Source organism: Mirounga leonina, unplaced genomic scaffold (genome assembly GCF_011800145.1).
Source record: "Mirounga leonina isolate KUSES-001 unplaced genomic scaffold, KU_Mleo_1.0 Mir_173, whole genome shotgun sequence".
Classification (NCBI taxonomy): Eukaryota; Metazoa; Chordata; class Mammalia; order Carnivora; family Phocidae; genus Mirounga; species Mirounga leonina.
Genome location: NW_023270447.1, coordinates 11061437 through 11087366, shown reverse-complemented (window position 1 = coordinate 11087366; position 25930 = coordinate 11061437). Strand labels below are relative to the sequence as shown.

Sequence of the window (25930 nt, the reverse complement as noted above, 5' to 3'; positions counted from 1 at the left end):
CTGCCAATGAAACAATATTAAAATAAGCAGAGCATATCCAAACCTGGTCATTAACCAAAGCAACTAGTATGAAAATGAAAGCGGAAATATGTGGCCAAAATAAGGAAGCCTGAGAACCAAGAAAAGCAGGAGTGAGGAGTAATGGAATGGCTAAAAGTACTGATCCAGATTAATTCTGGAATGGAGCACAGAGTTTATGGTAACTTTTTATGCAGGAATGGACCAGCATAGGCAAAAAGGGCCTTCTAAAGGGATAAAATCAAATGAACACCATCCAGTCCCTATGGTTTCCCAGATCTCCCCACCCCCAAAAATGGCCCAAAATGTTTAGTGTATTTTTTCTTGTGTTCTGATTTTTTAATTATTATGAATTACATAGATCTACGTGTTTTGATTGTAGAAACTGAAACAATAAAGATAAAATTCTACATGATACCATTTAATTCCATTTGCTTTCCCAAAAGCAACCATTGCTATCAGTTCAGTATGTTTCCCTTTAAGACTTTATATACAGTTTCTTATACTTGCAAAAAGATATAGCTTTGGTTTTGTAATAGAAATAGTATCATTCTCTGCATATTGTTCTGAAATTTTTTTCATATAACAATATATGGTCAAAACATTTTTCCAAAGAAGACATCCAGATGGCTAACAGATACATGAAAAGATGCTCAACATCACTCATTATCAGGGAAATACAAATCAAAACCATGATGAGATACCACCTCACACCTGTCAGAATGGCTAAAATTAACAACACAGAAAATAACAGACATTGACAAGGATGCAGAGAAAGGGGAACCCTCTTACACTGTTGGTGGGAATACAAGCTGGTGCAGCCACTCTGGAAAACAGTATGGAGGTTCCTCAAAAAGTTTAAAATAGAACTACCCTATGATCCAGTAATTGCACTACTAGGTATTTACCCAAAGGATACAAAAATACAGATTTGAAGGGTACATGCACCCCAATGTTTATAGCAGCATTATCAACAACAGCGAAATGATGGAATGAGCACAAGTGTCCATCAACTGATGAAGGAATAAAGAAGATGTGGTGTATATATACAATGGAATATTACTCAGCCATCAAAAAGAATGAAATCTTGCCATTTGCAGCAATATGGATGGAGCTAGAGTGTATGATGCTAAGCAAAATCAGTCAGTCAAAGAAAGACAAATACCATATGATTTCACTCATATGTGGAATTTAGGAAACAAAACAGATGAACATGTGGGAAGGGGGGAAAAAAGAGGAGAGGGGGGAGGCAAACCATAAGAGACTTTTTTTTTAAGTAGGCTCCATGCCCAGTGTGGAGCCCAATGCAGGGCTTGGGTCTGAGCTCATGAACCTGAGATCAAGACCTGAGCTGAGATCAAGAGTCGGTCACTTAACCAACTGAGCCACTGAGGTGCCCACATAAGAGACTCTTAACAATAGAGAACGAACTGAGGGTTGATGGAGGAAGGTTGGTGGTGGATGGGCTAAATGGGTGATAGGTATTAAGAAGGGCACTTATGATGAGCACTGGGTATTATATATAAGTGATGAATCACTAAATTCTACTGCCAAAACAAGTATTACACAATATGTTAACTAACTAGAATTTAAATAAAAATTGGGGAGAAAAAAAACAATATATGGTCAAAGAATAACTCAGGTATTTAAGACACCTTTATTTATTTACTTTATGCACTGTTTATTTTTTACATGAGGGAGGCAGACTATCAAGGGACAAAGGCAAAAATAGGATGTATAAGAGAAAGAGGAGAGGAAGCAAATTGTAGGTAGTCTGGAAATAGTGAATCTTTCTGTTCATTTTTGGCATAAACTAATTCACCGACAGCTAGCTAAAGGTTCAGTCTGGAAAGTATGCCATTGAGCAGGCTGGCTGGAGTCAACAAAGATAACCATTTCAGTAGTTTACGGATTCTCTAGAGAACCTTGCTAATACCTACAGGGCATACGGGAGCAGCTGTCTCTGTGTGACAGCTGCCATGTCTGTCCAGTGGCTCCCCAACTCCGACAGCCACATCTGCATTCATTCAATACCCTCCTCCAGTCTCTAACCTTCCATCAGCCAACAGCAGAGGTGAGTCCTGATCATATCAGTTCTCTGGTGCTTAGGAGAGTTGCCTAATAACCAGTTATTCTCAGTTGCCTTCTCTGGGTCTAAATATCTAGCACACTGTTCTCTGTGGCCCCCGGTGGGCCAAGTTTACTCTTCTCTAGCCTAAAATAGGATATTTTCTTTTAAGAGGTTAGCAGTAAGACTCTAAAAACACTGAACACTGGATATATTCTTGACCTGAATCACTATTAATTTTACCTTTTCAAGAGCAATGGGAGTAACAACCAGAACTATGTGTCTTGAATCAGTCCTGATCGACAAAGAAACTTTAATGAATCCAGAGACAGATAACGTGAGAGAAAGAGAAAGAAATTAGAAGTGGTAGCATCTATTTGGACAGGAAGATTGGTGGGACATAGGGAAGGAGCTAGTTTGAAAGGTGGAAAGCAAGAGTTAAATGTTGGACATATTAAGTTCTAGATGCCATTAAAATATCCAAGTGGAGATATCTGTTTCACAGATGTGTTTGGAGGTATAAATTTGAGTCATTAACACTTGGCAGTCCTAGAAAAAGGAAGTGAGTAAGGATTAAAAAAGAGATCTGAAGAGTGAGCCTTGGGACACACTAATGTTTAGAAATTGGGAAGAACAGGCAAATTCAGTAAAGGAAATTGTGATTGAGTGGCCAGTAAGATAGGAAGAAAACCAAGAGTGGTGAGTCCCAAAGTGTAGAGAATGGTTCTGAAGGTGCGTGTGGTCAATCATGTCACGTGTTGCTGAGAGCTGGGATATACTGGAAACCAAGAATTGACCGATGAGCGTGGTTTTTCAGAATCATCTGTGAACCCCCTGCATCAGAATTACTTAACAAAATGGATTTTTGGGGGGCACGTGGGTGGCTCAGTCAGTTAAGCATCTGCCTTCGGCTCAGGTCATGATCTCAAGGTCCTGGAATTGAGCCCCATGTGGGGCTCCCTGCTCAGTGCAGAGTCTGCTTCTCCCTCTGCCTCTCCCCCTGCTCATGCTCTCTCTCATGCGAGAGCTCTCTCTCTCTCTCTCAAATAAATAAAATCTTTTTAAATAAATAAATAAATAAAATGGGTTCTTCTCGCTCCTCACACCAGCCACCTGGACAATGTGCAAAATGGGTTCTCTTACATTCCCTCCAATTATTAGAAATTGGGCCATATTTCAGGTTGCTTCATGTTTAGAACATACCTTTCCTATATTGTTGAATGTTTGTTTGCTTAGTCTTGGGGTTTCTTATAATCTTTATTTTCTTAGGACATGAAGAAATATATGCATTCCAGACAATATCTTTAACGTCATCCAACTTTTTACTCATTCCATCTATTGCTTAAAATCCTATTCCATTTTAGGGGCGCCTGGGTGGCTCAGATCAGGTCATGATCCTGGGGTCCTGGGATCGAGCCCCATATCAGGCTCCTGACTCAGCGGGGAGCCTGCTTCTCCCTCTCCCTCTGCCTCTCCCCCTGCTCATGTTCTCTCTCTCTCTCTCTGTATCTCTGTGTCTCAAATGAATAAATAAAAAATCTTAAAAAAAAAATAAAATCCATTCCATTTTAGTTTATGTCCATGGATCTCCTATTTTAGGTTGGATTCATTTAGGCCATGAGTTTCTTGTACATTTTTTTCTTGAAGATTTTAAATTGCCTTTCCTTTAAAAAAAAAAAAATGCACTGTAGTGCCTTCTTAGTGCAGTGGGCAGCGTGTCAGTCTCATAAAAAAATGCATTGTGTGTTCTCTGCCATATCCTAAAGTTTGTACTATTTCTGTTTTATGGATTCAGAAATTTCTTAAATTTTTCGGAATTTTGTTTTTACGTGTAGTTTCTGTTCTCTGGATTACCTATTTCCTCACAAGTCAGTTCTTTTCTTTTTTTTTTTTTTACTTTATTTTAGTTCTTCTTGTTCAGATTATAGGCTTACTGCAAAGGTCAGGCAACTTAGCTGCCTGTTTCAACTTAAGAATGCAGCAACTGGGGACGCCTGGGTGGTTCAGTCGGTTAAGCATCTGCCTTCAGCTCAGGTCATGATCTCAGGGTCCTGGGACTGAGCCCCACGTCTCGCTCCCTGCTCAGCAGACAGCCTGCTTCTCCCTCCACCCCCTGCTTGTGTTCTCTCTCGCTATCACTCTCTCTCTCTCTCAAATAAATAAATAAAATCTTAAAAAAAAAAGAATGCAGCAATTGAAAGTTTGACAAAGCATCCGTAAAAACAAACAAACAACAACAACAACAAAACCTTACTCTTCCTCCTAGGAGTCTCTTCTTTTTTTTTTTTTTTTTAAGATTTTATTTATTTATTTGGCAGAGAGAGAGAGCGAGAGCAGGAACACAAGCAGGGGGAGTGGGAGAGAGAGAAGCAGGCTTCCCGCTGAGCAGGGAGCCCGATGTGGGACTCGATCCCAGGACCCTGGGATCATGACCTGAGCCGAAGGCAGACGCTTAACGACTGAGCCACCCAGGCGCCCCTAGGAGTCTCTTCTTTATTCTGACACTATTACCCCATTCAAAACACTCTGACACCAGGGCGCCTGGGTGGCTCAGTCGTTAAGCCTCTGCCTTCGGCTCAGGTCATGATCCCAGGGTCCTGGGATCAAGTCCCACATCGGGCTCCCTGCTCGGCAGGAAGCCTGCTTCTCCCTCTCTGACTCCCCCTGCTTGTGTTCCCTCTCTCTCTGTCAAATAAATAAATAAAATCTTTAAAAAAAAAATTAACAAAAAAAAACACTCTGACACCAGATGTGTGGGGGTGTGTCCCCACATCAAGTAATTCTCTGTGACACCAGCTGGGTATCCTACAACTTAATTCTGACACTATCTACTTGGAGATAGCATCAGATCCTACAGGTTAAGGGTTTAGTCCTACAGGACTGACCCCCACTTCAGATGCCAATGACTAGTCCATGTTGTGACCTATTCTTCTGGCCAAATTGCTATGTATCAAAGGTTCCCACGATCTCCTCCTCGAGTTCAATTAATTTGCTAAAGTGGCTCACAGAACTCAGGAAAACAGTTTACTAATTAGATTACTAGTTTATTATAAGAGGATAGAACTCAGGAACAGCAAGATGGAAGAGATGCACAGGACAAGGTATGTGGGAAAGAGCATAGAGCTTACATGCTCTCTTGTAAAACACCACTCTCCCCAAAACTCCCTATGTTCCTCAACCCAGAAGCTCCCTGAACCCCAAACTTGGGGAATGTTTATGGAGACTTCATCACATAGGCATAATGGATCAATAACTCAATTTCCAGCCCCTCTCCAGAGAATGGGGGGTGGGGCTAAAAGTTCCAAGTTTCTAATCATGTCTTGGTTTTTCTAGTGACATACTACCAGCCAGGAGCCCACCAAGAGTCACCTCTTAGAACAAAAGATACTCCTATCAAAAGACACCCAGGAAAATCCAAGGGATTTAGGAGCTCAGTGGAACAAAGATGTTTCAAATGCTCTTATCATTTAGGAAATTACAAAGGTTTTAGGAGCTCTGTGCCAGGAACTAGGGGCAGAGACCAATATATAGACAGTCCCTGAATTAACAATCATTTGCCTTTTTACGACTTTTCAACTCTGCATTGGTGCAAAAGCAATATGCATTCAGTAGAAACTGTATTTCAAATTATAAGTTTTGATCTTTTCTCAGGCTAGCAACATGCAGTATGATACTCTCATGATGCCAGGCAGCAAGCACCTAGCCACAGCTCTCAGTCAGCCTTGCAATCATGAGGGTGAACAACCAATATACTTAGAACATCCTGTATCCATATGGCCATTCTGTTTTTCACTTTCAGTACAGTTTTCAATAAATTACATGAGATATTCACAACTTTAGTATATAAGAGGCTTTGTGTGAGATGATTTTGCCCAACTGTAGACCAATGTAAGTGTTCCGAGCACATTTAAAGTAGGGTAGGCTAAGCTATGATTTTGGTAGGCTAGGGATATTAAATGCATTTTCAACTTAACAATATTTTCAACTTACAATGGGTTTATCAGAACAGAACCCTATCGTAAGGTCAGCGAACCCTCTTGCTCAACTATAGACACCAACAGTTAAAATCAGAAATAGACAAGACCACTTAACTCACGCTCTAACTGAAACCCATTGTTCTTATTTCTTATGGCACTTTCTTGACACTAATGAAGATGTTTTGCAATGACTGGAACATTCCAATAGCCAAGCCCGAAAAGCCCTGATAGCAAGAGAATGCCTAGAAGACCACATGCCTTTTCCTGCCCATGATTACATGCTAAACAGATCTCGACCCCCACCCATGTTCACAGGTTCCTTCCCGGCTCTCTTGCATGAGCTACCCCCTACCCCCGAACCTCTCCCTATAAAACTCAAGGTGTCCATCTTGCAGGCAGAAAAGTTGGTAGGCTTGAGCCTGCCACCTAAGCCAGCTGCCAGCACCTGAAGTAAATTTCTCCCTTTCTCTTTTCCAAACCCCAGTCTCTCACGTGATCGGGCTTCTCTTGTGACCAGTTAATTTATTCGAGTTTTTTCGGCAATAGCGTTGGCAAACCCAGCCAGGAGCTCTGCTTTTGATTCCTCCAGCCCCCTGGGGATTCCCTGGGACTGAGCAGGCTGGCCACGGCAGTTGGCCAGGGCTTCCCTATTCATGTCCTGAGTTGGCAGCTATGATAGGTCAGCGACAGTAAGTCGAGGAAGATCTGTACATATTTTCTATTACCTCTGAGGGAGAGGACTGGGCTTATCATCAGACCAACTTTGCTTTAGAGTAGGTGACCTTTTGGAGAATCAGCCCAGTCATCCTGCTGGCTACCAAATACCACAAAGATAATTAATAGATCTAAATACGCAGCTGCATGTGAACTTTGAGTATCTGAAGGCACAAAGTAAACATGTAGAAATTTCCACTAGACCAACTAGACCAGATTGAAAAATGTAGTAAGCAGGAGGTAAGGCCAGACGCTTGGTTCCTGGACCTGTTTTCAAAGCATAAGTAGAACCATAATTGTATTAATTGCATTAACTTTGCTCCGTGTTCTGTTTTGTTCCCTAGTTAATTACAGTTTTATGCACATCTTATTAATCATTAACTTTGCCTTTTCCACTACAACTCCCTGCTCACCCACTGATTGCAGAAATCTAATGGGGATCAAACAGTAACATTTGTCTTGAAGTTATCTGACATACCTGATTGTACCAGGTCCCAAACGGCACCTCATTGTCTGGAAGAATGCATACCTCCAAACTGTTTCAAGGCACCCTCCCTGAAAGGTTTCAAGAAACATTTCACCCTCTTCTCAGGTATTCATTTCCTTCCCCAAACATAGATAAGCTGTCCCTAGGCTCAACACAAGCAAGGCAGCTTTGGGAATAATCCCCTGCCTTCTTGCTGGGCTGTTTTTCTTTTTTTTCGTTTTTTCTTTTTTTAAAGATTTTTTATATTTACTTGAGAGAGAGAGTGAGAGAAAGAGAGCATAGAGGGAGGGGGAGAAGCAGACTCCCTGCTGAGCAGGGAGCCTGATACACTCGATCCCAGGACCCTGAGACTATGCCCTGAGCTGAAGGCAGATGACTGAGCCACTCAGGCTCCCAGGGCTGCCTTTCTGATAACAAAGCTTTCTTTGTTTCAAAACCAGTGTCTCAGACACTGGCTTACTGAGCACTGGGTACATGGACAAGTTCAAGTTCAGTAACAACACCATGTTTCAATTAAAATGTAAGCCTTCTCCACCTCAAAAGATAATCTCTCATCTTACTTGATTTTCTTGTGGCACTGGATACCACTGGTCACTCCAAGTTTCTTGATACCATTTTCTTAGCATCTGTGACTCCACCTTCTCCTAGTTTTCTTCCAATGGCTCTGATATGGCATACTCAGCGTCCTGCATGGACTATTTAACCTGAAAATAAATGATGAGGGAGCAGAAGGCAAGCTGCGGACAAAACGTGAGCTGACACCCCACAAACACCCTCCCCCCAAGGTGGTATATGTGTGACATTCTTCAGGCACTCCTGCCTGCCCTAAAACTAAGGGAAGGGAAAAACAAATGGTTAACTTATAGAGATCACAGTCTTGCAAGACAGGAGTCTCCCTCAGTTTACCAAAGTCTTAGAGACTTATAAGAAAAAAGTATTCTTTTTTTTTTAAACAATTTATTTATTTGAGAGAGACAGAGAAAATGAAAGAGAGCACAAGTGGGGTGAGGGGCAGCGGGAGAAACAGACTCCCTGCCAAGCAGAGAGCCTGATGTGGGGCTCCATCCCAGGAACCTAGGATCATGACCCAAGCCGAGGACCCTAGGATCATGACCTGAGCCGAAGGCAGACGCTTAACTGACTGAGCCAACCAGGCGCCCCAAGAAAAAAGTATTCTTATCAATAACCTAACTTCCACAAGGAAGCTCACAACTGTCTTAATGTTAATGCCTTACTAGAGAGGAAAAACAACCTTGACAATGGCAAGGCCTCCAGTATCTCACAGGTCCTCTTTAGCATATGAAAGTTGTTTTGAAAACCTCCCTTTTTCCTTACCTCCCCCAACCCCATAGTACATAATCAGTCACCCCTCACAACTGCCGTGCAGCAGCTCTTTCTGCCCACGGGTTCTGTCCCCGTGCTTTAATAAAAATCACCAAAGACATCTCAAGAACTCTTTCTTGGTCATCAGCTCCGGACCTCACCCCACTGAACCTTACCTATATTCAAAAACTACATCATAAAGAGCCACAATGAGGCAAATAAGTGTTTATTTGCAGTCAAAGAATTGCAATGTAGGGAACACAGATACAGGGATTAACCCAAGTTGTGTCCCACTTGTAGGGTAAAAGCAAGGGGTTTTTATGAGGAAAGGAAGGGCAGAAGAATTTCCTGTCCCCTTCAAGGTCCTTTTGGCTGGACTGAGAATCAAATTGACATGAGACAGATTAATAGAAGGAAATAAAATTTAATTTTGTATGCACAGGGAATCCACAACAGACATGAAAGTCCAAAGACAGTGAAGCAATATGAAGCTTATATGAGCTAAGGAGAAGGGTAGGGGTCTGAGGATGCAGAGGGGAGAAGGACCATCACCAGGAAGGTGAGAGGAGATGTGTAGAAAACAAAAGTTGCCCTATTATGCAGATAAAGTTTCCCAGGTAAAGAGGAATCTCTGTTAATAGCTCTCTTCCTGGTACAAGCAGGCAGTTGAGGGAGACGTAAAGAGCTTTTCCTGAATCTTCTGGGTTTTGATTGCTTTTAACTCAAAATAATGTTCATGCCAAAGTGACCCATCTTGGGATGGCCTGCCCTTTGGGGTGGCCCTACATAACCAATTGTGAACTCTCACACCAGAATTCTTTAGATTGGCAAATTTATGAATATATTTCATAATTTCTAGAAATGTGCTTTTTCATAGTATGATCCTCTCAATAACGCATAAGACATGTTTACTAAAAGACACAAATTTATCTTTAGTTTCTCTGTAATAAAAGTAGATAAACCTATGTTCAGTACCTAATGTTTCATTACTTTATCTTATTTGAAAATGATCTAGATATTTAATGAATATAACTTTATTCATCATTTAAGTTAGCAAAACTTTAAGGTGCAGGTTACCAAAATTTTGGAAACTATGTAAAGGTTTGCCTACAAACCTTTTTATCTTATTAAATGTCTATTTAATTTACAATTATGTTTAGACTACCCGTAAAACTTCGTGAGGCATTAGACAAAGTCAATCATTATTCTTTTTTTTCTGACAAATTTTATAACAGAAATAACATGAACTTATTTGACTTTTAGTAATATAAGCAGAATAAAAGTTTTTATTTAATGCTAAGAACTCTAAAGACATATCTATTTTAATTAAACCAACAACCTTAAATTAGCTTTTTTTTAAAGATTTTATTTATTTATTTGACAGAGAGAGACACAGCGAGAGAGGAAACACAAGCAGGGGGAGTGGGAGAGGGAGAAGCAGGCTTCCCGCAGAGCAGGGAGCCCGATGTGGGGCTCGATCCCAGGACCCTGGGATCATGACCTGAGCCGAAGGCAGATGCTTAATGACTGAGCCACCCAGGCGCCCCTAAATTAGCTTTAATACTGAATATTCTCCCTTGATCATATGAACTTGAAAAACATTTAGGTTAGTTTCTATCTTTCTGAGTTTTAGAATACCCAGTTCCTACAAGTGCTTGTCTTCAAACCAGTTAAGCAGAACTCTTTTACAAATTAATTTTAGCAATGCCAGATACAGAGAAAATATTTCACATGTACAGCCTATCTGGACACACATACAAATACACAAACAAGATGCAACCAAAATCTTATACTGGTTTTACTAATATTTGTGGAGAGGATATTAAAGGTCCAATTTCCAAAGACTCTTTTTTTCCCCCTAATGAAACACTTCTCCCTAAAATTTGCATTTCAAAAAATGGTTCCTAGGTCCTAGCTATGCTAGGGTAGAAAATTTACATCATAAAGGCAAAGATGGAGTATCTGAGTGTTCTCCAAGGTGGATATTTAGAGCCTATCTGTTGGAGGTGCTAGAGTCTGGGCACAAGAGATTTTTTAGCAATTTGTATTTTTAAAAGGCCTCTTCCCCCCCCCACCCCCACCTCCTTTTTTTTCCCTTCAGTTTCAGGAGATTATGGACTATGTTTACATTTTAAAGACAAGATTTATAATTTCAAGGGACAGAAGAATAATGTAAAATCTTTTTTTTTTTTGCAAGTATAGGACAATTTTATTCCAATATCTTGATCTTTTATAATACCTACAAACATTTTGAGAGGAATAGGCAAGTTTTGGGGATTGGTAAAAATACGTAGGCTTTGACTTGTTTCTAGAGTTGCATTTTTGGTTTTGTAGAAATTTGTAAGGCAAAGTCAGTTGTTTCTGATTCCCCAAATAACTGGAATTGCAGCCTCAATATGAAGGAATTGGCTGTGTTCCTTTTTAAACTAAATTCACTCTTTATTGTATATGAGAGAGCTTTTAACTAAAGTGGGACTCAAAAGATTTATCTTTGTAAAGTCTGTGTGAAGCATTTTAACAAAAGCCTTTGTTCTGGGTGCACTGTTTTAAACTTGGCTTCTATTAGCACCTGAATATTAGCCTTTTGCAGATCATTTGTAAGAAGGCCTAAGAGAAATTTTGGTCCTCTCTTTCCTCTATGAAGGGGAAGCTGTGAATATAATCAAATAATCTTTTGCATTACTCTCTAAATTTGGTAAGATCTTTTGAAAGTAGAGGTAAAAGGGTTTTATAATTTAAAAGATCTGCTACTGTCCAAGAGATACAGTGGGGATCTAGGATACACCAGCAAAGGACATTGCATAGGAATGCCTGAGGCTGGCAGGGCCTGATTACAGAGCCCTGGGAGATAGGAGTAAAGTGAGCCTTAATGCCAGTGTCGGATGCTTTTGTTAAATTCATTTCCTGGCTTCTAGCATCTACATGAAAAACCTGTATTCTTCAAACATAGAGATTAGGCTGGAGTGCTCCTTCTAAATCTTGTAGGGGAAGAAAAGTTAAAACAGGTAGATAAGGCTAGATTTTAATTCTTTTTTTTTTAAGATTTTATTTATTTACTTGACAGAGAGACAGAGAGCACAAGCAGGGGAAGCAGCGGACAGAGGGAGAGGGAGAAGTAGGCTCCTTGCAGAGCAGGGAGCCCGATGAGGGGCTCGATCCCAGAACCCTGGGATCAAGACTCGAGCTGAAGGCAGACGCTTAACCAACTAAACTACCCAGGCGCCCCAAGGCTGGATTTTAAGAAGGGAATTTACATTGGGTGCAGACATTTATATTTAAATCTGAAGTCTGATTTTTGTTCTTTTAATTTGTCAAGGGAGTCCCTAAGGCTACCTATTATGCTAATAAGACCATTGAAAACTCTCCATAAAACTTATAATTTTTTTTAAAACATAGCCAATTTAAAGGATCCATCACCTAGTCATTGATGAGTAGAATCTATTAATAGCAACTCAAACCAGTAAGCCTTTTAATGGTTTAACCAAAGATGGAAGAGGCATCCAGAGACGGCAGAGATGATGTAGCCCCCATGATCCAAAGTTTACTCCCAAAATTAATCTAAGTAAGCAAAAACCTTTGTTGCACAGCAAGTAAGGATTCCGTAGTGAAAACAGTGTCTTCAGTCTCCCATTAATCATGAAACACCTCCAGTCACTGACCACCCCCTAACCTATGACACCAGGCAGGCATTTCGGGAATGGGACTTTCCAGCACTAACAAGCAACAAAGAGTGAGATAACAAAGGCTCCTCTGGGCTGGAATCTCTTGTAGCAAACACCCCTGTGAGTTGCACAACTGGAGAGAGAAAGAAACTCGGATCCCCAGTCTATTTAACTGGCCACCAAGGTGCACCCCAGTAAGTGCACCCTCCAGATGGTGGAGACCAAAGTGAATATTCTCACCAGTCACAGAGCCAAGCTCTTAGGACACAGAACAAGACCAAAGGAAAAATATATGCACTTTAACAGCTTTAGTTAAGCCTTGGATCTCCTGGAGCCAAACTCATAATGTGTCACAGAGTTATGTGTTGTTTTACAGTGTTCCTCATTGCAATGAAGTTTTCTTGAGTTTGGCAGGTAACCTAGTGTTGATCTAACCCATTCCATGACCAACTTATCCTAACATGAGAGTTTTCTTAAGGTGGCAAGTGCTCTAACAGCTTTTAAGTGTTCAACCCATGCCCACCAATTTTGCAGTTTTGGCTCCTAAGATGTCCCTCAGCAACAATCTGTAAGCCACAGCAAAATTTGTCTAAACAGACTCTGGTCTGATGAGAATTGTGATTTTACCAGTCTGTGGGGCCGGCTCCAACAGCAGGATTATAGACCTATGCCTGCATTCTATCCTTTTTATGACATAAGACATAAAAGACACAAAGAAAAACAAAGACCATTCCTGGGAGGAAATGGATCAATAACCAGAGAGTACTCTACCAATTTCAACCAAAGAATCCCTAAGCCCAAGGAACTGATTCCAAAAACATTTTCTCCTGCTAATCTAAATTTAGAAAGAGAGAAATAGGACACTACCACTCTCCATAAGATTCCACAGATAGAGATTCCAGGAGACTGACATAATAAGAAATCTTACCTTCTGCCAACTGTTTGTCAGATATCTCTCAGCTACAGCAGTGTCTGGGGTGAATGACATCCAACAAGTATCTTGCCACCAGCTACACCAATTGTTAGCAAGAATTTCTTGTCCATTTCAAGGTCCTTCTAGCTGGACTAAGAATCCAGTTGACATGAGACAGATTAATGGTAGAAAATCAAACAATTTCTTACATACAAGAAATCCACACAGACATGGAAATTTCCAAAAATGGACATAATGAGGTACACATGTCATCCTGAACTATGGAGAAGGGCATAGGGGTCTGGGACTTCAAAAAGAAGGAATGTAATGCATAAAAAGATGAAAAAGAATAAATATTTGATAAACAAATGTTTGCTGCACCACTCAGTAACAATGGGACATAGAGGACTTTGATCAAAGAGATCTAGCTAGGTTCCTCCCTGGCTACTACACTTAATTCATAGTATAATGAAGTTATCTATGATGATAACCCTCTTCCCAGAGCAAATTCTCTATCTAAACTATTTTTAGGCAGTTTAGGGGGAGGTAGGGAGCTTTTCCTGAATCTACTGGGTTTGGTTGCTTTTTAACTCAAAATAATCTTCGTGCCAAAGTAACCCACCTTGGGGCAGCCTGCCCTTACCCCTTACAGGGTAGAGGGAAAATTATTTTTCCACCTTTACACATATCACCAAAGCCCTTTAGAATATGATTGCTGCTTGCCCCTCTAGCTCCTACCATTGAAAATGCTTTGTAGTGCTCCAGGTGTTTCAAGCAGGTTCTTGTCTCCAAACTGTCCCATCACATGTTTCTTCTGTGTTCCCCTCATTTTCTTTTCTTATCTTTCTTTCTCCCATTACACATTTACTTTAAAGGTCAGGAATGTTTTAAAGGTTCAGAAAGTTATATGACTAGTATGAAGTCTCACAGTTAGTTGGAAATAAAGCTTCAGCCTAATAGCATAGCCTCTCCTCAGATTTTAGGCTCCATAAGGAATATCTTTACATATTTTTAGTTTTGGAAAAACAATTTAAGTATAAATACAGATATTCTCTCTTAGCCAAAGTTATATATATATATACATATATATATATTTTATTTTTGGTACTCATTTTCCTCTTTGTCAACATCAAGTTGAAATCAAACTCAATAAGACAACACAAAGGAGGGGTGCCTGGGTGGTGCAGTCAGTTGGGCGTCCAACTCTTGGTTTTGGCTAGGTTGTGATCTCAGGGTCATGAGATCAAGCCCCACATCGGGCTCCACATTCAGTATGGAGTCCACTGGGATTCTCTCTCCTTCTCCTCTGCCCCTCCTGCTCATTCCCCCAACCTCTCTCTCAAATAAATAAATAAATCTTTAAAAAATAAATAAAATAAGACAACACAAAGGAAAAATTAAATAAAAATACTTGAACTCAAAAATTTCTATTGAGTGGATTGGAAGAACAAATATTGTTAAAATGTCTATGCTACCCAGAGCAATCTACACATTCAATGAAATCCCTATCAAAATACCATGAACATTTTTCACAGAGCTGGAACAAATAATCCTAAAATTTGTATGAAACCAGAAAAGACCCCAAATAGCTAAAGGAAGGTTGAAAAAGAAAACCAAAGCTAGGGGCACCTGGATGGTTCAGTCATTAAGTGTCTGCCTTTGGCTCAGGTCATGATCCCAGCGTCCTGGGATCGAGCCCCACATCGGGCTCTCTGTCCACGGGCAGCCTGCTTCTCCCTCTCCCACTCCTGCTTGTGTTCCCTCTCTCGCTGTCTCTCTCTCTCTCTGTCAAAATAAATAAATAAAATCTTTAAAAGAAAAAGAAAACCAAAGCTGATGGCATCATAATTCTGGACTTCAAGCTCTATTACAAAGCTATAATCATCAAGACAGTATGGTACTGGCATAAAAACAGACACATAGATCAATGGAACGGAATAAAGAACCCAGAAATGGACCCTCAACTCTATGGTTAACTAATCTTCAACAAAGCAGGAAAGAATATCCAATGGAAAAAAGACAGTCTCTTCAACAAATGGTGCTGGGGAAATTGGACAGCCACATGCAGAAGAATGAAACTAGACTGTTTTCTTACACCATAGACAAACACAAACTCAAAATGGATGAAAAACCTAAATGTAAGACAGCAATCCATCAAAATCCTAGAGAAGAACACAAGCAGCAACCTCTGTGACCTTGGCTGCAGCAAATTCTTGCTAAACACCTCTACTACTGGGACTTCATCAAGATAAAAAGCTTTTGCACAGCAGAGGAAACAGTTGATAAAACCAAAAGACAACCTGTCGGGTGAAGGAGAGAAGATACTTGCAAATGTCTTATCAGATAAAGGACTAGTATCCAAAATCTATAAAGAACTTATCAAACTCAAGACCCAAAAAACAAATAATCCAATCAAGAAATGGGCAGAAGTCATGAACAGACATTTCTGCAAAGAAGACATCCAAATGGCCAACAGACACATGAAAAAGTGCTCAACATCACTCAGCATCAGGGAAATACAAGTCAAAACCTCAATGAGATATCACCTCACACCAGCCAGAATGGATAAAATTAACAAGTCAGGAAATGACAGATGTTGGCAAGGATGTGGAGAAAGAGGAACCCTCTTTCACTGTTGGTGGGAAAACAAGCTGGTGCAGCCACTCTGGAAAACTGTATGGAGGTTCCTCAGAAAGTTGAAAATAGAGCTACCTTATGACCCAGCAAATGCACTACTAGGTATTTACCCCAAAGGTACAAATGTAGTGATCCGAAGGGGTACCTGCACCCAATGTTTATAGCAGCAATGTCCACAATAGCCAAACTGTGGAAAAAGCACAGATGTCCATCGACAGATGAATGGATAAAGAAGATGTGAGGGTGCCTGTGTGGCTCAGTCAGTTAAGCATCTGCTTTCAGCTCAGGTCATGATCCTGGGGTCCTGGGATTGAGCCCTGTATGGGGGGGTGGTCCCTGCTCAGTGGGGGGGGTCTGCTTCTCCTCTCCTTCTGACCCTCCTCACTGCTCATGCTTTCCCGCATGCTCTCTCTCTCTCTCTTTCAAATGAATAAATAAAAAAAAATTTTTTAAAAGGATGTGGTGCATTTGTGTATATATATATAATGGAATACTACTCAGTCATCAAAAAAATGAAATCTTTCCATTTGCAACGATGTGGATGGAACTAGAGGGTATTATGCTAAATGAAATGAGTCGGAGAAAGACAATTATCATATGATTTCACTCATATGTGGAATTTAAAAAACAAAACAGAAGATCAGAGGGGAAGGGAGGGAAAAATAAAATAAGATGAAATCAGAGAGAAAGACAAACCACAAAAGATTCTTAACTATAGGAAACAAACTGAGGGTTGCTGGAGGGAGGGGATGGGGCCACTGGGCAATGGGCATTAAGGAGCGCACATGATGTAATGCGCACTGGATGTTATATACAACTGATGAATCACTGACGTCTACCTCTGAAACTAATAATACACTGTATGTTAATTAATTGAATTTAAATAAAATAAATTTTAAAATAAATAAATATGTAAATATATAATAAAATAAAAACTCTCTATTGAGTAAAAATGCTGCTATTATTACATTTTTCCTGAGATGTAACTGACATATAAATTTCAGGTATACAACATAATAATTTGATATTTGTATATATTGTGAAAGGATCACCACAATAAGTCTAATTAACATCTACTACCACACAAAGTTACAGAATTTATTTTCTTGTAATGAGAACTTTTAAGATCTCTCTTAGCAACCTTTAAATTAACTGTAGTCACCATACTGCATGTTACATCCCAATGACATTTATTAAGTTTGTTCCTTTTGACCCCTAGGGGCGCAGAATTTGCCACCCCAAAATGTACCTTTTTGGCATGTGGATTATTTTTTTTAAAGATTTTATTTTATTTATTTGAGAGAGAGAGAGCACATGAGCAGGGGGAGAGGCAGACTCCCTGCTAAGCAGGGAGCCCAACATGGAGCTCAGTCCCAGGATCCCAAGACTATAACCTGAGCTGAAAGCAGACGCTTAACTGCCTGAACCACCCAGGCACCCCGGCATGTGGATTATTTTTAACTGACTTTTTCCTAAGAAACAGAAGGATCAGAAAGAACCTTTGTACTTCCCTATCACTGCCTGAAAAAATTTAGATAGAACTGTTCCAGGAAGGGAGCTATCACCATAGATAGATACAGTATAATACAAACTGGGTGTGGTAGACTGCAAGGAACCTAGCAAAGTCTGTTTGTTAAAATTCCTCTCTGTGTCCCATTGTTTTTGTAGGTCCGGCAGACCTTTGTTCATCACACATCCTTTACTCATTTTCATCTTCCTGCGAATTGTCTTCCTCCCCTTTGAGGTCCCATACCCCAACCCCTCTCTCCTTAGTTCTGGATGGCATATAAGCTTGAAGTACCTGACTGCCTTTGAGCCTCATATTCTTATGGAGCCCCCATAAGAATGGGTACATATGTAATTAAATTTGACCTTCTCCTGTTAACCTGTCTCCTGTCTATTTAATTCCTAGACCAGTAAAAAAACTTTGAAGGATAGAGAAAAATCTTTTTTCCCCAACATCCCCTTCACCCATTTCCCCAACCTCCAAAACCCTGCCCCCTTCATTTTCCTCTAACCATCTCCTTCCTGTCCTCCTGCCATCCCTTAAGTTAACTTATTACGCTCATCTTTTTTTCTGTAGGAGACTATAAAATCACTGTGGGCTAGATCTATATCTTATTAGACCTTATGACCCATCTGCTTAGTGAACAACAAGAACAAAAGGTTGTTTAATTAATTGATTAATTAAATGACTAATTAATCATTAATCTAGCCACTTCCTCCAATTTCCAACCCTTAAGCCCAACTATTCCCGCACATAAATTTGCACATGCTGGGTCTTCTGATAGGTCAGTCTTTGCCCCTCCCCACCATTTTTGGCTTCACACTTCTGTCTTAGTGCTCTCAAAATTGACCCAAGTTCCACCGTGCTATTGTAAGCAGAATTAGGGGTCCTGTTACCCACAAATCTACCATAGCTGATCTATCCCAGCCGCTAACTCAGGAAATGAAAGGGTAAGCCCTGGTGCACTGCCACGACCATATTGCTCCATCATAGGGAATCCCGGGGAGGATGGACAAATCGAAAGCATAGCTCCTGACTGAGTTCACCAACACTGTTGCTGAACAGATTCAGATAAACTCATCACAAGAGAAGCCAATAACTCAAGGGATGGGGGTTTGGAAAAGAGAAAGGGAGAAACTTATTTCGGGTGCTGGCAGCCAGGGAAGGTGGCAGTTTTAGGCCTTAACAACTGATCGCTCTCTACCCACAAGATGGACACCTAGAGTCTTATAGGGAGAGGTTGGGGTGGGGCACATGCAAGAGAGCAGGCAGAGGGTGTGTGATCATGGGTGGGGGGTGGTATGTGTTTAGCAGAGAATGAGAACTCTGCCAGGCTTTTCTGGCCTGGCAACTGGAATTTTCTGGCTGTTGCCAAACATCTTCATCAATTCGTCAAGAAAGTGCCATAAGCATTAAGAACAATGGGTTTTAGTTAGAGCATGAGTTAAGTGGTTTTGTCTATTTTTGGTTTTAACTGTTGGTTAAACTTGAAGAAGAGGGCCCACTGACAGTTCTTGGAGAAAGAAAGATGAGACATAGCTTTCCTGACATAAGAAATGTCATCTTAGGGGTACCTGGGTGGCTCAGTCGGTTAAGCATCTGCCTTTGGCGCAGGTCATGATCCCAGCGTCCTGGGATTGAGCCCCATGTTGGGCTCCCTCCTCATCGGGGAGCCCGCTTCTCCCTCTGCCCCTCCCCCCTGCTCGTACACCCTCTCTTGCACTCTCTCAAATAAATAAATAAAATCTTGAAAAAGAAAAAAAAAAAAGAAGAAGAAAAGTCATCTTAGGCTCCCAGCCATCTTGTGATCTATGGCTGACCAGCACTACTTGACCAAGCACATTTTTTTTGCAGAACTTCCTGGGATATGTTGAAATTGCAAAATAGACCCCAGTAGCTAATGATTTTAAAGGAACAAAAGATTGCAAGAATGAATAGCCACTATCAGGTCAGGAACAATAAATCAGCGGTAGAACTCCCAGAGCTGGTTCAAAAGTAAAGATTGACCTGACACACATTCTTGATTTATCTTATGCAGGATTTAAAATCAGATACTGGACCAACTGCAGCCAGAGAATTGAAGATGCCGACCCTTGCCAGCCCTTGTGACTTCAATCAACTAAGACTTGGACTCTGTCACCTTAAGATGACTTTTGCCCCAATTCCATGCTGAATTCTCCATTGAATATGCATACCTTCATGCATATGCATGCACCCTTAGCTTAAAACTTCCCCAGTTTTGTTGTTTGAGGAAACACTGCCTTGGGAACTATGCCCTATCCCCAGTGTTCTCCTTTACTTGTTACAAATAAGACTCTTCCTTTTCCAATTCTTTGGCGCAATTATATCTTTTGGCTAGACACCCACAAAGAGGTGAACCCAGTTTTGGGTGTCCCAGGTATTGGGAGGTGGGGGAGAGACAGTAAAGTATCCCCCAAACTGAGAAGGCTCTTTGAGACTGGAAGGAAGCAGGCAACTCCATATGGTTTACACAGTTTTATTCAGGGTAACTAATAGTGGGGGGATAGGATGGAGGATGATGCATGGCAGCCACATTGTTATTCTCTGCAAAGTCCAGACTTCAGTCCACAAATTATATAGAGTAAGGGGACACTTGGGGAGGGGCACTCTAGTGAAATCCAAGGGCTTATAGGCACCTAACAGCTAACCTTTCATTAGACCTTGTGGCACCACTTGTGCATCAGGAAGGGAAACGACTATGTTATCTCTAACAAACCACAACAAGCCTCCCCCAATCCTGGCCTTGGCAGGCATTTCTAAGATACGTGTATTAATCTCCAAAGGGCCCAGAACATGTAGCCCCAAGCGAGGTCATGGAGCAAACATGAACAAGATGGAGGGCAGAAGACGGGGTAAGCATTATCAGCACTCCTACAGCAGGCATGTGTGTTTCCATGAAGAACCTACCTGTGCCCACCTCTGCTTGTTACACTGGCCCAGTTTGTGCATCTGCTTTTGTCTGTGTCTCCCTCTCTATTAGACCAAAATAGTTTTTTGGAACCATCATGACATCTCACCTAAAATTAAATATTGCCTCTGGCCTCAATTTTCTACATTTTTTTGGACAGTGGAGATTGTTTTGTTTTGAGATGCCCAAACCAGGGATAGTGGTGAAAGGTGGCAAATAAAGACTAACCCATCAGAAGATGCACCATGAGCAAGTTCATGTTCAGGAAGAGTCCAGTGCAGGGCTGGATAGTGACATATACTCTACTTTGAACAGGAAGTCACTCATCAGGAGGATCAGTTGTACAGACTAATCAAGTCTGCACTGAACTTCCCAGAACTACCAACCTCCCCTTTTCCATTGTTGATGGATCAATCACAGCTGCTGACTCAGGAAACCAATGCGTGACTCCCACCCTGGCCAACGGCTCCATTCCAGGAAATCCAGAAGGGGCTGGACAAATGGAAAGCATTGCTCCTGGCTGGGTTTGCCAACTGTTGCCAAGCAAACTCAGATAAACTTGTTGCAAGAGAAGCCAATAACTCAAGAGATGAGGGTTTGGAAAAGAGAAAGGGAGGGTGCCTGGGTGGCTCAGTCGTTAAGCGTCTGCCTTCGGCTCAGGTCATGATCCCAGGGTCCTGGGATCGAGTCCCGCATCGGGCTCCCCGCTCTGTGGGAAGCCTGCTTCTCCCTCTCCCACTCCCCCTGCTTGTGTTCCTGCTCTCACTATCTCTCTCTCTCTCTGTCAAATAAATAAAATCTTAAAAAAAAAAAAAAAAGAGAAAGGGAGAAATTTATTTCGGGTGTTGGCAGCCCGGGCAGATGGCAGGCTCAAAGTTTAACAATTGACCTCTCCACCCACAAGATGGACATCCAGAATTTTCTAGGGAGAGGCTGGGGTGGGGTACATGCAAGAGAGCAGGCGGAGGGTACACAGCATAGGTGGGGGGGTGAGGTATGTGTTCAGCATGTAACCATGGGCAGGGAAATGGATGTGGTCTAGGCATTCTGTTGCTATCAGAGCTTTTCGGGCTTGGCTATTGGAATGTTCCAGTCACTGCAAAACCTCTTCATCAATGCCTCAAGAAAGTGCCATAAGAAATAAGAACAATGGGTTTCGGTTAGAGCATGAGTTAAGTGGTCTTATCTATCTTTTGTTTCAACCGTCCGCGTCTATAGCTGAGCAAGAGGGCTCACTGACATCCACTGCCCTTCAGTTGAAACTGAGCATGCCTGGGCGCCTGGGTGGCTCAGTCGGTTAAGCGACTGCCTTCAGCTCAGGTCATGATCCTGGAGTCCCGCATCGGGCTCCCTGCTGAGTCTGCTTCTCCCTCTGACCCTCCCCCCTCTCATGCTCTTTCTCTCTCTCTCATTCTCACTCTCTCAAATAAAAATAAATAAAATCTTTAAAAAAAAAAAAAAAAGAAAGAAAGTGAGCATGCCTGACAACCAAGCTTACTTCAATCATGCCAACAAGATAATTTATGAGCACTTTTTGAGTTTAAATGTACTTAAGCCTCTGTACCAGAGCTGAATAGATGCTATTCTGGTTTTCGAAAAGAGTAAATTAAATTCTAGAAACTGCAGATCCTGATGGCACCCCCCTACAAAACTATGTTTCATGAGAAAAGGTGATGTTGATACTAGGAGCAGCTTAGGTTAATAAATTACCAGTTACTACAGGTGAATTTCCTTTACATTTATCAGACTGGTTCATCAGAAGCATGCCATTGACAAAACACAACTGGCTCTCCATAACATATATGAAATTCCGTGTAGTTATTAAAAAAAAAAAAAGCCCTGGTTGTAGGATAGAATCAAGCTGATGGTCCGTGATAAAGGGAGTTACTCCCTCTCCCCACCCTTGCCTTTTAGCACTCTCTGTCAAGTATTTCATACTCTTAGTCAAGTGTTTCATGACAAAGCCCTGACATGAGCGTTTTTTAAAGTTAAAAATAAGTTTAATATCTGTCATAATCACTATAGCTACAATCGTATAAATGCATCTGGAAGGGGATGAATTATCCGACAAGGTATGTGATCTCAGTTTTTGGCTAAGTTGAGTCCACTGCTGGATTTAAGCCTACCCACTATTATTTGGGAATTATATATGCAGTTCCAACAGAACTCTCTCTGTATGAATAGCTGAGGTATTTCCTGAGTGAAAACTTACCTTAAAGGAATCAGGCACAACAGCCCCTTGGAAGGAGGGGACGGACAATTCTAGCACAGAATGGTGTTTGTCAATTACATTTATTTCCAAGAATGGTCTCTAAAGACCTATATTGCAATCCTGTAAGGAGGGGAGTCACATACGTAAAACCAAAGAACTGTGTATTAATTAGCTATTGCTGCAGAAAAATGGCCACACATTTAGGAACTAAAAACAACACACATTTATTATCTCATAGAATCTGGGCACAGCTTAACCTCATCCTCTGCTTCAGGATCTCTCCTGAAGCCGCAATCCCGGTGTCAGCCTGGGTAGCATCTCATCCAAAAGCTCCACTGGAGAGCCATCTGCTCCCAGGTTCACGTGGTCGTTGGCAGGATTCAACTGGCTATGTCCTGTTGGATTGGTGCCTCTGTTTCTTGCCCGCTGACAGCCTGTAGTGGCCCCCAGTTCCTTTTCACTGGGCCCCCCCAAACATGGCTTCTTGCTTCATGCATGCGAGCCCAGAAGGCAATCTAGAGAGTCTGCTAGCAATATGGAAGTTGCAGTGCCATGTAATGTCATTGTGGAAGGGTCATTCCCATCACTTCTGCCATATTCTGTTGGTTAGAAGCTAGTCACGGGTCCCACACACACTCAAGGTGAAAGGGATACACAGGCATGAATATCAGGAAACAGAGATCCTTGGGGATCATCTTGGGGTCTCTCTGGCTCAAACTGCAGTTATCAAAAATTAAAAGTCATTACAGTATCAGCAGCAGGACTTCAGCACTGCTTTAACAGACTGCAGCATAAGGGAAGAGAAAAGTAATAATGGAAACTCATTGTGAGTCTGAGAGTACAGGGAAGCTGGAGGGGATGCAGGAGCCAATCTGAGGCTGAACGACACTAAAACAAACTTAAAATTCTGTGCTTAGGACCAGGCTTAAACAGGGAAACACTCAAGTTTGAATTCAGTAATTGTAAATACCCACACGGTGGCAGTAGATGTCAGGAAATTTGAAGTATTATGAGCACCTGAGAGTACAGAAAAGCACATTTATCTCCCTCAGTGACAACCCATGTTTTCCTTTCTGTCTGATCACTGGAAGGAGAGGGAGGTAACTAGTAGCTTTCTACCCACCCACCCTCAAAGCACTATCCATAAAGCACTACCCCTGAAGAGTGAGGACCCATACAGTTCACCGTATTCTTCCCACAATTCCTAGAACAGTGGTGAGGGTCTCAGGGAGAAGGAATAAGCTGTCTTGAAATACATACTTATAAAGACTTCTCCTCTCAAGTACTAACAGCCAAACGAGTCAGCACATTAATTAAAAGTATCATATTTGGTCTTATGTAGAGCCAGTCTAGCTCAGAACTGACACTATTGAGAAATCCCAGGGGAAGAAAAGTATCAAATAAAATGGGGAATATTATTTCTACAAATGAGAGACATTAAGGAGAAAGAATTAGTGCTATATATACATGCCCACAAACATAGTCATATATTTACACACACACTGTACAGAAATTTCTTTGTGTTAAAAGAACAGCCAAAGAGGTAGAAAGTTGAAAGTGCCTTGTGAAACCTGAACAGTCATGGAGATGACAAATAGTTAGCTAATCTTGGAGGAATGATAAATGCTAATATTATCCTCTGCCAACTATATGCCCACGCAAACCACAATCGCATGCAATCGTTTGAGGAGTTAATAATGTGAGCAAAGATGTGAGTTAACTGAAAAGATGAGCCCCACAGAAATATGGAGAAAACTTTACTCCAGGATGAGAAAACAGTGAGAGCACTCTTGGTGTTTTCAAGGAAATTGGAGTGCGATGGGAAAGGGGAAAAGTGGCGGGCGGTGAGGTAAGCCCCAGTGAAGGCTATGGATTGTACTCTGGGTGTGATGGGAAGCCAGCGGAGGCTTGTGAACAGGGAAACAACACAATTCACGATTCATGGTGTTAAATGATTGCTCTAAGACATATTCTAACTGTTATATATAATATATATGAAATCCATGATTCATACTTATCTAGAGGGCTGGAGTAGCATGACAGCAGGACAAATGATGGGATCTGAATGACAATGTATTTTGAAGGTTGAGCTGACAGAATTGGATGGATTGAGTGTACAGATGGGAGACTGAATCCTGAATTATTTCAAGGTGTAAGAAGATGAGAAGAGAATGCAGTGTGTTAGGGAGAATACGAAGGTTTGGTTTGGGACAGGTTAATTGTCAGATGCCCAGAGAATTGTCATTTCAGACCTAGAACCAGAACGTGGTGACTAATTGCACTGGAATTAGCAAAAAGGGAAGCCATACTCAGGACAGGATCCATACTCAGTCAAATGTCTCTTAAGCTTGCCGTGTTTGGCTCCAGACGCTCAATTTCTAATGCCTTCAGGTACACAACCGATACAACCAGGATTGAGAATCTCTGGTTTACAAGATTATAACAAACTCAAACTATTTTCTTACAATAATTATAATGTGTTGAGCAAATGCATCTGGTTCATATTCAGCTATAATTTCTTATTTAAATAAAAAAAATGCCATTGGAAAAGACATTTTTTTCCCTTTCAAGTGGTCATCCCAATTTCATTTGGATTATATAGCTAAAAAACAAATATTATACTAAACTCACTGCCAACGTGAAAACCACACATTCGCTGCAGGTTCTGAGTAGGATCTGGGTATAATAACTATTCAATGAGCAATTGTTACAAGTCTGTACTCATCACCCTGGGAGGATGACAAAAAGGAAATTATTCCTGCCATAGATGATTTTACAATCAAGTTCAGAGACCATTTCTAACCTCCTACCATCACATCACACAACCTACCAGCATTTGCACCCTGGCCCTCTGCCTTCTTGCCCGTCCTGAGCATGAACCACAGGTGTTCCCACTCTATGGCTAATCCCTCCACTTGTACACCAGGTTCTCCTTCTCTCACTCAAGGTCACATTTCAATTCTGCCATTCTTCCTGTGCAGAATTTTCTGTTTGCCCCTTCAGATCCATTTTCCTCCTTCCCTTGTCCCACTCTCTGCCAGAGAGTCTGCCCTGAATCAGCAGGTTCCCCTGCCCTCCAGTTTCCAGACTTTTCTGTCCAGTGAGAAGGATGGGGTGCCCAGGAAAGGACTTGGGATGTAACAGGAGGGAGGAAAGTGGAGGGAGGGGCATTTATTTTTCCAGCTCTCTCTCTATGAGCTGGCTTAGTCCATCCACCAAATGGCACACGTAGGTCTGTCTACACAGCTCCCTTTTTCCAGATTCTGGTAACTTTTCCCGCTCCCCTAATGGGTATTAATACCAATCTGTAACTTACCCCAGGGTACTGCACTATCCCTTTGTTTTCCTTATACTCTGACCATAATTTTGTATAATAAATAATCCCTTTTAAAACTCCAAATTATCCAACTTGTGCCCACCATCTGCTTCTTGCCCCAATCTAGACTGATACATTCCCCTTTTCTCTCCTACATCATCACTTTT

The 25930-nt window shown here is 41.4% G+C and overlaps 1 protein-coding gene across 2 annotated transcripts in view; it reads right to left on the bottom strand.

Moving 5' to 3' along the window:
* The window catches only part of FRRS1 (ferric chelate reductase 1), an 87054-nt gene that overhangs the window by 52310 nt on the left and 8814 nt on the right, over positions 1 to 25930 (bottom strand). Inside the window, exon 1 of one of the 2 annotated variants that reach the window (XM_035017948.1) lies at positions 7825 to 7842. The exons of the other annotated variant lie outside the window; for it this stretch is intronic. The gene's annotated coding sequence lies outside the window, so the exon portion shown is untranslated. Of the gene's footprint in view, positions 1 to 7824; positions 7843 to 25930 lie in introns of those variants that run through there. 2 annotated transcript variants of the gene reach the window in all.